Source organism: Crotalus tigris, unplaced genomic scaffold (assembly GCF_016545835.1).
Source record: "Crotalus tigris isolate CLP2741 ecotype Arizona unplaced genomic scaffold, ASM1654583v1 scf7180000024376.1991246, whole genome shotgun sequence".
In the NCBI taxonomy this organism is placed as follows: domain Eukaryota; kingdom Metazoa; phylum Chordata; class Lepidosauria; order Squamata; family Viperidae; genus Crotalus; species Crotalus tigris.
The window spans coordinates 17388-36005 of NW_024100546.1; the positions used below are offsets into that span (position 1 = coordinate 17388).

Here is an 18618-nt window from a genome sequence, read left to right on the forward strand (position 1 = left end):
AAGAACTCAGTCAAAAAAGAGGAACCAACATCTTCCCTGGTCCAACACCTTAAAGCCACAGGACATGAAATTGACTTTAAAAATACCAGAACCATTGCCAAAAGTGAACATTTTAATAACAGAATAATCAGAGAAGCCATCGAGATAGAAAAACGCCCACACAGCATGAACAAGCGAGATGATACCTCCCGCCTACCAGCCATTTGGAAACCCGCCCTTATTGACAAACGACTCCCTAACACAAAAAATGATACCAGACTCACACTCACAAAAACCACACAGGATGTCACCACCACACATCCACGCAAAAAACAAACCCAAAGCCACACCGATGACGAGGCACGACCACAAACCAGAAGCCAGACCACAGCTGCATCATTAGCCACTTTAAACCCCTCCAATCCATACATGAAGCAAACTGACACCCTCCATGAAGAGGAGGCACGACCACGAACGCAAAGCCAAAAAATAGCAAGGCAGCCCAAAATCTTAATCCCCTCTGCAACTCAGACTAACCTGAGCACAACCAAACAGAACACTCCCCCAGCCAATCAGAACACAGCCAAGCCCCTAACCATTCAGAACACACCTCCACCTAATCAGAACACAGCCAAGCTCCCACCCAATCAGTTCATACCCCCACTGGCAGTTAAAAGGAAGAAACAGCTAAGACCACACATTGCTGCTCAAAGCACGAAGCTGAAAACACCAGCCTGAATATGACGAATGGGACTTCGTCGAAACGTCGCCAAGACACTTCCAATTTTACGCGGGAGAAAACCCGAACAACCAAAGACCTACATATATATATATATATATATATATATATATATATATATATATATATATATATATATATATATATTCAAAATCCACCAAAGAAATTCAGAAATAGGCATCCAAATCTTTTAGTTTAGATTCAGCCTGAAGCTGACGATGACACCCTCACTAAATCTGCAGACTTTAAAAATTGAAGTGTGTTGCCAGTAACCAGATTATATTTAGTTTTCCCCTAAGCAGTAAAAATATTATCAACATATCCTGGCTTTGGCCTTTGCAGTAAAGAAGATTAATGATAATCCTCAAATACTTCCTAATATCACTTTGGGATTCCAAATTTTTGATAAAAAAATGCTGAAGAAGTTGGAGAATTTTTTTTTGTAAACTATAGTTGCAACATGGAGAAGAAGCTGATTGCAGTGATTGGTGGATTGGATTCCCTAACTTCTCTTGGTATGAGGATTCTCCTGGAGCTCTACAAGATTCCCCAGGTAGGAAATGCTTCTGAGGGTTCCTATTTCTTCACTTTTTCTCAGTTCTCTGTTCCTTTGGATACAACTTTAGAGTCTGAGTAACTGTTCACCAAATTAGATGAAGGTCATCTCCAAGATAAGGAAAAAAAATTTTGGCTTCTTTCTTGGAGTATATCAATAAATGATTCATTTATTGAAAGTTTTCCTTGCATTTTCATCATCTTGAAATTCCTACCATCATGCTAAATATTCATTCTTATTGATCAGTTTTTCTTATATGATGTATATATTTATTTAGTACAATCAGAATCCAACAAAAGAATTCTCAGCAATAGGAGTTCTTAAACTTGTATGTTAGTTCAGATATTGCAAAATTCCAGACATGTAAGAGGAAATGGAATTTTGAAAGTAGTGAGTAGTAAGTAGTACACCCATCTCTTGTAGTAAAGATTCAGCCTGACATTGGAGATTACACCCTCACAAAATCTATGGACTTTAAAATTGAAGTGTGTTGATTGTATTTAGTATCCTCCACAGTTGTGAAAGGTTTCTTTTCCTAAAAACATTAGAGTTATCAAATTTTGATTTTGACTTGGAAAAAACTAGTCAGGAGATAGACAGAAGATATTTTATATTAAATATTATTCTATTGGATAATTAAATTTGTGCATGAAAAACATCCCAAGTCAACATTTGGAAAATACTTTTGTTGGGACCTACAAAAATGATTCAAGTTACTGTTTAATTTTTTTATATTTTTCAAATCATTTAATTATTGCTAGTTTTTATATTTGGTCACCCATCATAATTGAGAGCCAGTTTGGTGAAATGGTTAAGGAATCAAATTAGAAATTGGGAGACCCTGAATTCTAGTCCTGGGCCCGTTACTCTCTCTCAGCTCTAGGAAAGACAATGGCAACCCACTTGAAATCTTGCTACAGAATCTTCAGGGATTTGTTTAACTTGTTTGTAACTGAATACAAAATTGCAAATCCTATAGGTTTCCTTTTCATGAGTTGACTCAAAGTAGTTATGTACATGGTACAGTGGTAAAAGGTAAACCCCTCACACAAGTCCATCATTTCTAATTTAAAAAAATCCCCCTTACTTTTCATTCTCCCAACATTGGTTTGATATTCCTTGAAACATTTAAGACAATTTAGCCAGTATCATATAGCATCAATATTTAATAAAAATATCTTTTAAATTATAACACAATGTAAACTTAATACTAGTTTGCTACATTTTCTCCTACATGCACATATTCATATCATTTGTATCTATTTCAAATTCAGCTTTCTTCTTCTCAATTCTAATGTCCGTTTGTCCATATTAAACCTGTATTTCATCTTATTAAAAGAAAACTATTGGAAGGAAAATCCTTCGGTTGCTAATTGCTCTCTTCATCTTCATTTCTCGCTTCTCTTGTATTAATAAGTCTTCATGTTTCTCTTTGATAAAACACTTCTTGTAAGAATATCAGTAATAATATCTTTGCACATAGCTTTGATTTATAAATATTCCATATTCTTAACAACATGTTTCTTAAAATCTACATTCATGTTCACTTTGTCATATCATAAGAAATCATGCCACCCAAAACTCAGACTGTGAACATTGAGATCTAAAATTTGATTATTTCTTAACAATATCCATTACTTCATCCATATAAAACAACATATAGCAAAGTACAATTTGTGATTAGATACCTCTAATCTACTTTTTTTTTTTTTGGTATCCTGTAAAATCTTATATTTGCCTTTTGGTTTTTTCTCCCCTCTTTTGATAAAACTTTTTGCCATTGTTTGATAGGTACATCATTTTTCATTATTGGCATAGTCTGGAGTAAAAATACTGGGGTTATTCTTTGATAAATTTCTACTTTATGGATCTCTTTAGCTCACCTATAGTCCCACTCCAATGATGAAAGATAAATCTCCTGGTTTTCCCTTCTATCAGATGGTTCCTAAAGAAGAGCTTCAATATAAGGGGATTCTGTCTCTGCTTCTCCACTTTGGATGGATATGGATTGGAGTGATGGTTATGGATAATGAGAGTGGAGAAAGATTTGTGGAAATTGTGTTTCCCATGTTTACTCAGAAGGGCGTCTGTCTTGCATTCATACAAAAAATTCCTGTTGTAACGTTTATTAGTGATTTGTTTGAGATGCTGCATAAAGGGGAGAAGATTTATGATATTGTGATCGGGAGTAGGGTTACAGTAATACTTGTCTACGGTGAATCTCATTCCCTGGGATTGTTTAGGTTTGCATCTTATTTATCAAATGAAGAAGTAGACAGTAAACCTAGGAAACCCCTAGGAAAGCTATGGATTGTCACAGCCCAAATGGAGATTGCTTCCTTTGGATTTCAAAAGTATTGGGATTTAGGAATTTTCCATGGAGCTTTAGGCTTTGCATTTCACTCCAATGATGTGTCTGGATTTCAGCAGTTTATTGAGAGTCGAAGCCCTTCCACCACAAAAGGAGATGGTTTTTTCAAAGGCTTTTGGGAGCAGGTCTTCAACTGCCGATTTTTAGGTATGTTTATCAATAAAGAAGAGGAGAATATTTGCACTGGGCAGGAGAAACTGGAGACAATCCCTGCCCTTTTCTTTGAAATGTCCATGTCTGGCTACAGCTACAGTATCTACAATGCTGTCTATATGGTTGCCCATGCTTTACATGCCATGTTTGTATCTGGACTCAAATATAGAGCAATGATGGATGGTGGATTACAGATTCATAACCAGACATTTTGGCAGGTAATGTAACATATAAGCCCTTGAGTCAACTGAAAAAATCTGACAGTTACCTGCTTTTATTTTCTATCTCATGAAATTATTTCAATTTAATGCAGTCTTGCAGTTCCCACTACTGGTCTCTGTGCTTCCTTTTTGTTCTTACTATAAAGAACTAGTAGTAGCAGCTCTATTAGCAAGTATTGGGAAACTATGAAATTAATTTAAGTAATAAATATATTTTGAATGATTAATTAAATACATCTACTTTAAAGAGCCCAGAAAACTTTGATTTACTGAAGCCTTTTTATATGCAGCATTTATAATATATTTCGCTTTTCATTCCATTGTAGCTTCCTAATTTTTTGAGACATTCAACATTTAATGACAGTATTGGAGAAAAGATGACATTTGATGAAGATGGGAATTTAGTAGCTGGATTTGATGTAATCAACATTATTTTTTCTGAAAACCAGACAATAATGAAAATAGGAAAGATAGATCCACATTCTTCTCCAGACAAAATGTTAATCATCAAGAGGGATGCCATAATATGGAATAGCTGGTTTAATCAGGTGGGTCCCAGGAACTGACTACTTGGGAAATCTTTGTTCCATATGTGATCACTGAATCTTAGCCATTATTTTAAATCTTGTTGAATTATGAAAGAGATGCAAGATATCTTGCTCTGGATCTTTGGTCTTATTCATTAATAAAATTTATTGTAACTGATCTCTAGTAAATGTATTAAGTTTATTATTAAGTAGAGTGATATAATTAAAAGTCACAGTAAGCTAAAAATCACATTTACCTAAACAATAAGCTGAAATGTACAAATATGGACAAAATAGGCATTATTTCAAAGCCAACAATATATAATTTTCTTGCAGAATATACAGGATTAACAATTAATAATATCAGGGGTGAACACTATCAGGAATATGAATGTATTATCCAAATCTTTAGAGAAAAAAAACTAGAGTAGTTTGGTTCCTCTGATTTACCTGATTAAGCAAGCAGGGAAAGAAAGAATTTATTTTATTCATTAGTTTCAAAATGTAAAAAAAAAACCCAGAACCAATAATAAATAGATAAAGAAATATTAAAGAAATAGAACTGGGAGGATTTTTTTTTTTTTTGCACAATGATTTTCATTTTTAGTTTTAAAAAGTTAAAATTCAAAGCTGAAAAAAGAAAGAAAAAAGAACATTGACAGGGAGAAACAAAAAAAAGAAACAAAATATTTAAAAAGTGCATTAAAAAAACTACAAACACACCTACACATATTATCCCTCCTAGCTGAGTACTGATAAATATATTACAGCAATATTAGTTTCCCACTCTTGCAAAACAGGCTCCAAAAGTTTTCAAACTTCTAATTCTGTTTACAAATTATTAATCTGTCATCTATCTACTATATTAATGACCAAATAGTTAACAGATAGAACAACAAAAAAGGCAAAAGTAAAATATCAAAGCCCTCTGTTATCAAACTATTCAATTAGCATTCAGCTGGTAGGAAGTTTACCATGGCTTCTTATCAATCTGATTTGCCTTGGATCAAATATCTTATCAATTATTGTCTAGTTAAATATAGTAGATCCAGTTTCCAAAGTCAATCTATCTTCCCCAAAAAGTCCAACTGAAGTTGTTTTCGAGTTGAGTATGATAAATTCATTCTCCAATCCCTTCATTTGACCAGTCAGTTTTCTGCTGTTATAAGAAAATGCAAACCTCAGCTTCAGAAGGCACATAAAACATCTATATCTTTTTCAATCTCCTTCATTGAATCTACCATTTTCAAATCCAATTCCTTTTGTGAATCTAATCTAACTTCAAGTACTTGCACTTGAATGTTTTTTTGCAAGCATTATTATTTTATCAAACTGTTCAAAAGTTTTCAACTTGGATTTACCAACCACAGTTTGTTGCTTGTAATCTGATACATTGTTGCTCTGGTGTAACTTGGCAATGGAGAAATAACCCTTCTCAGAGACAGGGAGGATATTTCTCAAAATAAAGAGGCAGCAAGAACATTTTTAGATGTTTCAATCCAGGATAAAAAATATTTTTGAAAACATAATCTCCAAAGTGTAGTGAAAGTCCAGTATAGATGTATATCAAGTCCAAACCCTTCCATTACTACAGGACATGCTTTTCTTTACAGGAAATAAATGATGTTCAAAAAAGCCAAAAAGATCAAAAGAAAAGAAAAAGAAAGAAAGAAAAAATCAGCATTCAACCAGCCAGTCAACATTTAGTGATAAAAAGCAAAGCAAAACAGAAGCTTTGGAAAAATGTAGTTAATACCGATGCATGCTTAGAAAATGTTCTGCCAAAAGGAAAAAGATGAATGACCAGGTTTTCTGACACGAGGAATTGTAATCTTCAAGATTCCTCATCCTGGGTGGGTCCACAGATATTCAAAAATGATCTTAGGTCATTCCTAAGTGGTCTCATTCAAAACCAGGGAGCAGGACTGCTAAGAACCATCTCTGGCAGCAAAAATTGGCAGTTTGTCAGCAGGAGAAAAAAAACTCCCTCCTATTCAGCAGCCAGCATGAAGAAGAGTCTCAGAACTGGGAGGGTTCTTGAATGTTGCCAGTTGTGCAACCTGTATTCTATTCATCTTCCTCTGCCCATTTGTTAATGTGCTTCTTAAAATGTCATTACTCAACCAATCACAGGATATAATCAAATCAGAATAAAATGGGAGGATTGTTTTCTGTTATCTGAATGTTGAGTATCTCTTGATGTAGGCAAGAGAAAAATAGTATTTCTGTTTTCTTTATGCAGACACAATTGTCCTGCTGACTCTGGGTCCACTTGTGAATACTATAGTAGCTTTACTATAACATGCCCTTAAAAAGAAATCTTTTCTTAAACATATTCACATATATTATTGAAGTTGAGATATCTATTTTTTGCTTTTTTAACTGTAATGTTTCCTGAAAATTTAAATTGAGCAATGAATATATGATATAGTTTGTTCTGGACTGGTATTACTGTATGTAACCTTATAAAATATTTGGAAATCTAATCCATGGAATTTAAGTGGCAGTTCAATATTTCAATAAGAAAATGTCATTATTATTGGAAATATATCCTGAAGACATGGATGTATTGCAGACATATTACACAGAAGGAAAAGCCCCAGGAAAAGCAATGCTTCTAAGGACATCAATTTTAAGACCATAATTTATATTATTGTTTTGTTTCTTTACAAGCTAGACACAGCCTGTTTCTCTCTGTACACCAAGCTGTTCTCCAGGTTCTAGTAAACAAGTCATAGAGGGTAAGCCATTCTGCTGCTACTCTTGTAACCTATGTCCAGAAGGGAAAATTACAGAAATAGAGGGTAAGGATAGAATATCATTTGTCATACTGTCGCTTCTAGAAAGATATATTACTTAAATATTATTTAGACATGAATGTATGTATGTATGCATGTAGATATACATAGATACATGTACTATATATATTCTGTTTATCAATTTGTAAAGCCTTCTTCTCCTCCTTCTCCTTTTATAAACTTTATTTGTTTAAGCATAAAGGCTAGACTGGAAAAAAAAATCTTGAGCCCTGCTATAATGCATTGGTAAAATATATAAAAGACATGATTCTATTCCCTAAAATAATTTATATAAGAAATGACCAATATTTTTATATGGTACTTTCAAATAGGAGTATAATGATGATGTTATTGTAATTGTTCATATAAGTGATGCAGATCTGATTTCATAGACCTGGTCACAACTAAGACATTTATTTCCTACTTGGAGTACAGTATAATGTAATATTTAAGCCTATATGATGTTATCAAGGTTATAAAGATTTACAAATCCATATCAGTTTGATGATACATCCTTTTCATTTCAGATATGAATGACTGTTATGATTGCACAGATGAAAAATATCCCAACAAAAGGCAGGATTCATGTATTCCCAAAGATATCAGTTTCTTGTCATATAAAGAACCTTTGGGGATCACTTTAGCCTGTTTTTCTTTTTTCTGTTCCACAATCACAGTTCTGGTACTAAGGACATTTTTAATGCATCACAACACTCCCATTGTCAAAGCCAGCAATCGGGATCTCACTTATATTCTCCTCATCACCCTCCTGCTTTGCTTCCTTTGTATATTACTATTCATCGGTCAGCCCAATAAGGTGTCATGTGTTCTCCGTCAAACCGGTTTCAGTATCATCTTCTCTGTGGCTATTTCTTGTGTGCTGGCCAAAACTCTGACTGTGGTCCTGGCTTTCATGGCAATTAAGCCAGGAAGCAGGATGAGCCAATGGGTGGGGAAAAGATTAGGCTATGCTTTTGTTTTATCTGGCTTCTTAATTCAGACTGGGATTTGCAGTCTATGGTTATCCATCTCTCCTCCTGTCCCAGATGCTGACCTGCACTCAGAACCTGGAAAAATTATCCTACAGTGTAAGGAAGGGTCGTTAATTTTGTTTTACTTTGCAAGGTGTTATATGGGCTTCTTGGCAATGACCAGTTTCATAGTTGCTTTCTTTGCCAGGAAATTACCAGATACTTTTAATGAAGCTAAGTTCATCACTTTCAGCATGTTGGTCTTCTGCAGTGTTTGGCTCTCCTTTGTTCCAACCTACCTGAGCACCAAGGGGAAATATATGGTGGCTGTGGAGATCTTCTCAATGTTAGCATCAAGTGCTGGGCTGCTGATCTGTATCTTTCTCCCCAAATGCTACATTATTTTTCTGAGACCAGCCCTGAACAAAAAGGAACTAAGAATAAAAAGAAATTGCTGAATGTATTCAAGCATTTTGCTTTGATCTGTGCTATTATACATATAGCAAAATTACCATAGAACAGGGATGTCAAACTGCTGGGGCACGTCATCCAGAAGCCACGCCCACCCCAGCAATGGTAAAACTGTCCCAATACGTCTCACAATGTCACATGATATCGCGAGTTTGACATGTCTGCCATAGAATATTGGACTACAATTTAAATGGAAAAAGTAGTTAGAAAGCTATTTTTTTCCATTGTTTACACTTTTACTTTTCCAAAGCTCAAGTGTATGAACATGCCCATTACTGTAACTTCTTATTTAGCTAATGACTTTGACAGATGGTGTTTATTTTCTTTAGAATATCTTGGCTTAAAATGTCTTTCACTACAGTAGTTTTCTTACCTTTTCTATGGATCAGGAACTAATCAAGAATAAGCATGTGGGAACACACGTAATTTCTGTTTCCAGTCTGTATTCTCCGGATATAAAATTTATGTTGACACCATATTATATCTCAGCATTTAAAATAAATTTAAAATATAGTCAACTAAAATGACATGTTTCTTTCTTTGACTCTTAATTTGTGATAGATGAACTTCTCAAGATGTAAACTTTAAAGGAAAGAACATTGGGTATGGTATAACTCATAAATCTCCAGATATTGTAATTTGAAAAGAATACTGATAAATTAAAAAAGATTCCCCCCAAAGTATGATAATTTAAAAAGTTGTACTATTTAAAAGTAAGTTATACTCCACTTTCCAAAATGATGTATACAATAATCCACATTTTACTTTAGGATCATTCTATGGTTGCTTTTTGGTTTTCTTGATGTTTTTATATTTCTCTTGTCTTTGGAAATGAACAGTGAATGAGTGGATACACAATATTATTTTCAGTATTTAGGAAAAGTTGGTGTCAATAGATGTAAGGCAAAATACAAATTACATATATTTAACAATGAATTACAATAGTCATATATTTATTACAATAGTCATCACCTAAAGGTGATTCAAAGATATAACAACACTGAACAAATAGTGGTTAATGCAGGACAAAGTGTCCCACAAAGTCATTACAGACTGCAGGCAGATACATAGGTGCTACGGTCAGATACTATATGTAGAACAGTAAATTCCAACTTCCTGTCAGCTTCTCCATTGATTTTGCTTGTGGGAAATCAGCCAGGAACATTGAACTTTCTGATCATATAACTGCAGTTCACTGCAGTTTTATAATTGTAAGCTGGGCAATGAATTAGGACTATGGAGATTCTACATTGACAGGAAGTCCAAAAACCATTGATAAGTCACCCTGGTTTAGAGCCATCATAACTTTGAACAATCACTGAATGACTGGACATAAACCAAAGACTACCTGTTATGAAAGAAGAAAATAAATGTTATTTAGACCACGATCATATTTATTGCTTGGTTCATTAGAAGAGGTGTGAAAATTAAAGCAATTGGGGATATTTATTTCTGTATAAGATTTATATGGCTTCCCATCTGAAGCAACTCAGAAGAGCTCACAGTAATCATAAAGGAATAAATAATCATAAAAACAATAAAACAAAAGAACCTGTTTTTTATATATATATAATTCTAGCCACTCAGTAAAACACCAGGTGTTAACAACCTTCCAAAAGGCTAGAAGGGTGAAGGCCTGCCAACTTGTCAAAGGGAATGTGTTCCAAAAAAGTATAGGTAGCTACAGGAAAAACATGTTTCCCAAATTACATTAAAGCATGACTGGCTGAGGAATTCTGGGAGTTGAAGTCCACAAGTCATAAAAAGGCCAAGTTTGAAGACCCTTGCACTAGATGGTGATATTTCAGGTAAAGAACCTGGAGGATGCTTGCCCCATCTGATCTAGTGGATATTCTGAGGCAAAGGTTGTCCCTCAAATAACCAGGTCTTATGTCGTGTAGGAATTTACAGATAATAATGAGCACCTTGAATTTTACCTGGAATAAAACTGAAAACTAGTACAGTTTGCACAATAAATATATAACATGGGTAAACCTATGGACATCTATTACTATGTGCTCTGCTATATTCTGGACCAGTTCCAATTCTGAGTGGTCTTCAAGGGAAACTTAATTTAAAGCACAGTATAACAATCTAGATGAAAAGTTACTAAGGCCACGAGGAAGGCACATTGGTCCAGGAAACAGCATAATTGTCACATAAGATGGATTTGTGCAAACCCTCTTCCCCCCAATCATGATTGCCACTTATTCTTCAAATAGGAGCTAGGAATCCAGGAGGACCCCCCCCCAAATTGTGCATCAGCTTAGTCCAGGGGAATGCAAATTTGTCCAGAGTGAAAGATGACAAATCCACAGATCCTGCTGGGACAAAAATCCAGAGTCATTCTACTTTCCAGGTTTATCCTCATCCAAACTTTTAGAATATCCAGGCACACAGGCAACACCACATGTCTGCCCCTGAATAGAGATGTGTAACTGGGTATCATTAGCATACTGATAAAATTGTATCCTGTGATATTAAATGATCTCACCCAGTAGTTTTGTGTAGATTTTAAGAAGATAGTGGAGAGATCCAATCTCTGAGGGATTGCAAACTGCAGGGACCTAGGGCTTGGCCTCTCGTTCCCCACAAACATCAAATTGAACTGATCATGGAGAAAGGATCATGCAAAACATGCCTCCCAATCCCAATCCTTGGAGTCGGTCCAGAGGAATTCCATGGGTGATGTATCAGAAGCCACTGAATGATCCAGAAGAGCCAAGAGGGGTACACTACCACAAACTTGGGTCCTCCGAAGATCATCCCCAAGTACAACTGATGCCATCTTAGCGCTAGATACTCCAACTTAAATCCAGACTAAAAGGGGCCATTTGGGTAGGAAGCATGTAGAACTGAGAGTATACTCAACAATATCTTCAAAGTAGGGAGGGCAAATGGGGGACAGTACCACAATTTTTTTTTATAAAGATTTTATTGGTTGTTTTTTTTTCATCAACATATGTTAATTTTTCCAATCAACAAATTGTCTGGAGTTTGCTATGCTAATACATGTTCAATTTCTAATCCTTCATTCTTTCCTCTAGCCAAGAATAAAATAGTTTCCAAATTTGATAGTAGTCTGCATCTTCTTTATCTTTCAACCTCATAGTTAATCTGTCCATCTCTGCACATTCCAATATTTTCCTGATTATTTCTTCTTCTGATGGCAATCCTTCATTCTTTCAGTATTATGCAAAAATTATTCTTGCTGCTATAGTGATGTGTAAATATAATTTCTGCTTATTAGTCTTTAATGTCTAGTGAAAAAAATTCAGATTTAAAATCCATTTATTCACCCAATATTTTTTCTAACCACATATGTATCTTTCTCCAATATGCCTTTGCCTTACTACATGTCCACCAAATGTGATAATATGTGCCTATGTTATGTTTATATTTCCAACATCTATCTGACGTATTTTTAAACATTTTTGCTAATCTTGCTGGCGGCAGGTGCCATCTATAAAACATTTTATACAGATTTTTTTTTGTATGAAGTTGACATTGTTAATTTGCAGTTTCTCTCCCATAACATTTGCCATTTTTCTAATTCTATATTATAGCCAAAAAAATTTGCCCATCTTGTCATTGTTTCTTTAACTTGTTCATTTTCCGTATCCAAAATTAACAAAAAATTATACATTTTCTTAATTTCTCATCTGAGGTTAACTAAATATTATCACAAAATGTTGAGGCATACAGCCACAGGGAAAAAAAAACAAAAAAAAACCAAAAACAATACCGAAGTCCCTCCAGTTTTATTAAGATAGAATAAAAAGGAAAATCTGGAATCTCTCTCTCTTTTTAAATGCTCCAGTTTCTGCAAAGAAACCTAGTGTTACTTACCTCTGTAATGAAAATTTTACAAAAATATGTCTGAAAGTGTTTTCAAGAGCTAATTTATTCCAAGTGCTGATACTCATTCCTTTTGTTTCTGCCAAATATGCTGAAAAGCTGATTATATCTATGATGAAGTGCACGAATATCATATCTAATGCAATCTTAACTTTTGTTATCTCTCTTCCCAATTCTCAATTTCTAACAAATGACAAATGTGTTTTCTGTAGAAATTCCAAACAAAACTTAATAATGTCTTACTCAAGCGGATGCATGAAAAAATATTTTTTCAAAAAGGACAAATGTGTTTTCTGTAGAAATTCTACAAATAATTCCAGTTCCGAATAAATAACAATTCCCTATTCACTGAATTGGTGAAGGAGCATAATTAAATTAGCAGGTGTGAAACTGCTGCTATTCCCACTAATCAGTACAGTAACATACTCAGTTTATTATGGCATAAATATGATCTCAAGCAGTTGGGAATGGAGGTAAGGAGCAGGTGTGTGTCAATATGGTCATCCATATTTAACACTTAGAACTCTAAGTCTGTCAGGGAATTGTCCTTGTATACAAGTGACTTTTATAAAAATAACAACTGTGATGACCATGAATAGATAGAAAAAGAATCTACAGAAGGAACTGTTTTATTTGTCTTCAACATGTTAATAGCAATCATAGTCCTGTTAACACTACTTCAATACATGGCATACAAACCACTTACTGTGAAATGCAGTGTCAAGTATCCAGGACAACCACTTCACAAATATCACCAGAATGGAGACTTCATCCTTGGAGGAATTGCATCTCATGGACTTTTCTTGTCATATGCTAAAGATTTCAGAAAAAACCCTCTACCATCCTTGCCAGAAGAGCTTATGTAAGCAATTTGTTTTTGCACATCATTCTAGTTTATGTTTTTCTAGTAGTGTTTTTTTCATCCTCAAACTATAGAAAAATATCAATGCAACTAAAAGAATTTTCAATAGATAAGCAGCTTTGACTTGGATATTTAAACATAACTTTGACTGTAGAGTTTGCTAAAGTGCAAAAGGAAAGTATTTAATTTTTCTAAATCTTATTTTAGAGAAATATTTGTTCACCACCATGTTTTTTTTTTTGAGTCAAAGAGACCTTTCCAGGTCCAATGGCTTAACTTTTAAGCTTTTGGAAAAAAATATTTTCAAATAATACTTTAAGAAAAATCTTGAAATATGAATTTGATAAAATTAAATCAATCCTCTTACAAACTCTTGTATCACAGCAAGTTCTTTTAGTCGTCTGACTTAGGTTTCAATGCATCTTTCTAGCCTATTCAAGTTATTTTCAGTTTAACTGTTCTGTGAGATACATATGTCAATTGTCTATATCAGTGATGGTGAACCTTTTAGAGACCGAGTGCCCAAACTGTAATTCAAAATCCACTTATGCATCGTTGGGGGCTGGATGGGTGTGGCCCATTGGCTGGGTATGGCCCACTGGCTGAGTGTGGCCCATTGGGTGGGCATAGCTGCATTGGTAACGGCAGACTGGGTGGGACTAAAAAGTTCAATCAATCAATTTCAACTTTGCAAGATTTTTTTTCCCGCGAGAAGTTGAAATTGATTGATAAATGGAAACTTTTTTTTTTGCACATGGCGGCAGAGGCTTAAAGCAAAAAGATTTTATAAAACTCAGCTGAAGGCCTAGGACTGGGACAATGTCGTGCATGTCCACAGAGGCGGCTCTGGCACCCATGCCATAGGTTCACCACTACTGGTCTATATATTTAACAGTTTTTCCCCAGTTAAATTTATTGTCCAGCTTCATAAGTCTTAACATTTGTTGAAAATATCTTTTTCATGAGGTTGATTAAAAACAGTGATTATGTACAATCAAATTTAGAAAAAAATATGTTATGCTAACATTCAATATGTTTAGTATTACACAGAAGAAAAAATAGTAAACAGTAATAAATATGACAATAATGCATTAACTTTTGGACATGTGGAGGATTTCACTGACATACAGCCCAATTCTTCTTTGTAGAATACTTCCTATGAATTACCAGCATATCCTGGCCTTGGCCTTTGCAGTAAAGGAAATCAATAAAAATCCTCAGATATTACCAAATATAACATTGGGATTCCATATTTATGACAATTACTACAATGCAAAAATGACATTTCATTCCACAATGCTACTTACATATACACTAGAAAGATTTTTCCCAAATTATGACTGTAATATGCAGAAGAAGCTCCTTGCAGTGATTGGTGGACTAGATTCTCTTACTTCTCTTGATATGGCAATAGTCCTGGAAATCTACAAGATTCCTCAGGTAGTACATATGAAAAAATGTGATGTTTCTTTTAGTTGTCCTCACTTAATGTATCTGAATCAGAATACATATATTTTATGTACAGTATAATAATATCTAATGTAAGAGTGTAGAACAATTGTTCAATTTTTAACTTGGACTTTATATATGATACTTGATTTAACATTTATTTGTCTTAAATTTGGGAAAATCTTAATTAAGAATCATATCATTAATCTTCCAATTTTTAATAAAATATATAGTTGAATCAAACTGTTAAAATGAATTTTCCAACTTCTGAGTTTTCCACAGTACAGTATATTCATCAATTCATCAATCTACATCTTTAAAAATCTCAGAGAACTGAATAGAATTAGGAATATATATTGTAGACACAGATTTTGCAGTAGTATAGAAAGAGGATGAAAATAGTGACTCAACTCCCCACACAAAAATACAGATAAAATGAAATAGATGTTGCAGAGAGTACATTTCTCTTAGCATCCACCGAAATATATGTTCTTAGGGAGAAACTGTTATCTTCTGGAACAATGATAAAATTACCAAATCCTGATTATGTCACAGATTATGAACCTTTTCCTGCAAAGTTACAACTAAAATGTTGGGATTTGATTTCGTAAATAGAATGCATAAAAAACTATGCATGCAACTAAAATAATAATAATAGTATTATTAAAGATGAATAAAGAGATCCAGAAATACAAAAATTAAAAGGCAGTGAACTGGTGTTTACAATTATGTTGTGCTATCTTAAGAAGACAGAAAGTAAATTGAAACAGAGACATAGGAAAATTCTAGAGAAGAGCAAGAAAAGACAAAGAGGCATATCTAAATGAGTAATACAAAGAAATTGTGTAAAAATAAATGGGAAGGAAAGAGATCTATTAAAAATGATGTACTTTTTCCCAAAATTTAATTTCAATATCAGTTTATAAACCTTAGCAATAATATGTTCACCATTACCACACAATAGAGTTTTCAATTATTTTTTGCAAAGTCCATAACTTTTTAAATCTAATTAAAATTTTTATTTCAATTGTAAATATGGAATCCAGTGATACATCCTTCTGATTCCAACTCTTTAGATTTGAGGATAGGTTTACCTTTTATTATTTGACCATAGGTCCACCAGTCTGGCCTTACCATTTTGATATTTATGCCTATTTTTTTCATCCTGTCTAATAGACCTATTCAAAATTTTCAACACTAATGTAAACAATAAAGGAGATAAGAGGTATTCTTGTCTCATGCCCTTTTGAATTTAACATACTTTAATTAAGTCTTCATTAAACTTTGTTTGCTGTGAGGTTGAAGGGATTTTTATTGTGCTTATGATTTTAATATGTTTAAGTTTGATATTAGCATTTATTTTATATATAGTAACCATTTTATATTGATACATATAGTGTTATCATGTAATCATTGTTTTGTTATTTTGTAATCATTATTTTGTAGTTAATTGCTTGATCAGATGCTTTATATATATATTGGAAAAGTAAGGGCTTTATGCTTTAGGCATAGGTGATTGCTTATATGAAAAGAGCACAGTAAGGGGAGGGGGAAAGGAGTTACGGATGGAGCCTGGGTTGCTGTGTATGAGTCATCATCCAGGAATTATTTTTTTGTGCCATCTTATGCCTAGTACCAAGACCTGATCTTTGTTCTGAAAAGGTATAAAAGGTGGAAGACATCTTTTCTGGTTGTTGCCTTCATCTCTCTACCAGCCACGAAGAGAGATGGGGTCACCCAACTCTGTTTTGATCAAAATAAAAGTTGTTTGCTTGCTGAAAAAAAAAAGGATGTAAGGTTTTCCACTTAACCTCACAATTGCCCCAGCATTACTCAGGAATTTAAAAGAGCCAAAGAAACTCCTGAGCCGAGGTTTCAGCAAGCAAACAACTTTTATTTTGATCGAAACAGAGTTGGGTGACCCCATCTCTCTGCGTGGCTGGTAGAGAGATGAAGGCAACAACCAGAAAAGATGTCTTCCACCTTTTATACCTTTTCAGAACAAAGATCAGGTCTTGGTACTAGGCATAAGATGGCACAAAAAAATAATTCCTGGATGATGACTCATACACAGCAACCCAGGTTCCATCCGTAACTCCTTTCCCCCTCCCCTTACTGTGCTCTTTTCATATAAGCAATCACCTATGCCTAAAGCATAAAGCCCTTACTTTTCCAATATATATATAAAGCATCTGATCAAGCAATTAACTACAAAATAATGATTACAAAATAACAAAACAATGATTACATGATAACACTATATGTATCAATATAAAATGGTTACTATATATAAAATAAATGCTAATATCAAACTTAAACATACTAAAATCATAAGCACAATAAAATCCCTTCAAGGTAGAAATCTCTTTAACCCTAGAATAAATTTCCCCCAAAGTCCATACCTTCCAGGACTTTGAACATAAAAACCCAATTTAAATTTCAATTGTTTTTCTATATCTAGGAATATTAAAGCTGCTTGTTTCTCATTGTGGTATTGAAAGAATTCAATAATATTCAAATCAGTTCTTATATCATCTCTTAACTAGGTTTTTTTGGGGGGGATAAAGTCTGATCTTCATGGATATATGACTCTATATATTTCTTCAATCTTTCTGCCAATATTGTAATAAAAAGTTTATATCACTGTTTAGTAATGAAATTGGTTTAATGTAATGAGATTTTTTAATCATCAGGGCATGTTGATCCTCCTGTGATAGTAGTGCAATGTTGGCTTCTTTCCATATTTGAGACATCTTTGCTCCCTGCAGTGCACCATTCATTATATCTTTTAATTACTGTAGTAGTTGGTTCTCAAAACATTTGTACTATCGTGTTTCCATGAAAATAAGACCCATCTTTTTTTTGCCTCCAAAAGAGGCACCAGATCTTTTTTTTGGAGGGTGGGGTGTCTTTTCCACTCACCTCATGGTGACATCACTGACAGCCCTGCCCAGTCGGCCTACTTCTTCTGCAGCCGAAGGAGCGCTTCATTCTGCCACTGAGAATGGAATTTGGGCCTGCATTTCACAGTGAGAGGCCTTTCCCGAAGGCCTGTGTAGCCGAGGACAAGCTGTGGATTGAATCCATAGCTCAGTTCTTGGTTGCACATGCCTTCTGGAAAGGCCTCTGATGGCAAAATGTAGGCCCAAGCTCCAGTTTCAGCTGCAGAATGAAGCTGCTCCTTTGGCTGCAGAAGAAGTGGGCCGGTGAGACAAGTGTCAACCCAGGGGAGACCTGGCTGCAGTGGTAAGCTCCAACCCCACCCTAGCTTGATTTTTAGGTATGTGCCTCACCCCAAAACTATGGCTTATTTTGGGAGTAGGAGTTATATTAAGCCCACCCCCAAAATCAAGCTAGGGCTTATTTTTGGGATAGGTCAGAGGTAGGCAACCTTGGCTCTTTTATGACTCTGGAATTCAATTCCCAGAATTCCTGAGCCAGCCATGCTGAGGGGAAAGGGAGAGGTTTCCAAGCTCAGCCATGCTGGCTCAGGAATTCTGGGAGTTGAGGGGAGTTCCAGTAGTGGGAGCGTGTCTGCAGACATTGGGGACAGTGCCAGTGGTCCAGCGCCTCAGTGGCTCAACAAGGGGAGTCCCTGTGGAGGTTTGAGAGGGAGGCTCCCCGCAGACGATGGTGCAGGACATGGAGAGTTGCAGTGCTGCA

General features: G+C 34.7%; 1 pseudogene; it reads left to right on the plus strand.

The window, feature by feature from the left end:
* Window positions 1-1178: 1178 nt before the first annotated feature.
* On the plus strand, window positions 1179-8773 carry LOC120301314 (annotated as a pseudogene).
* Window positions 8774-18618: the final 9845 nt, after the last annotated feature.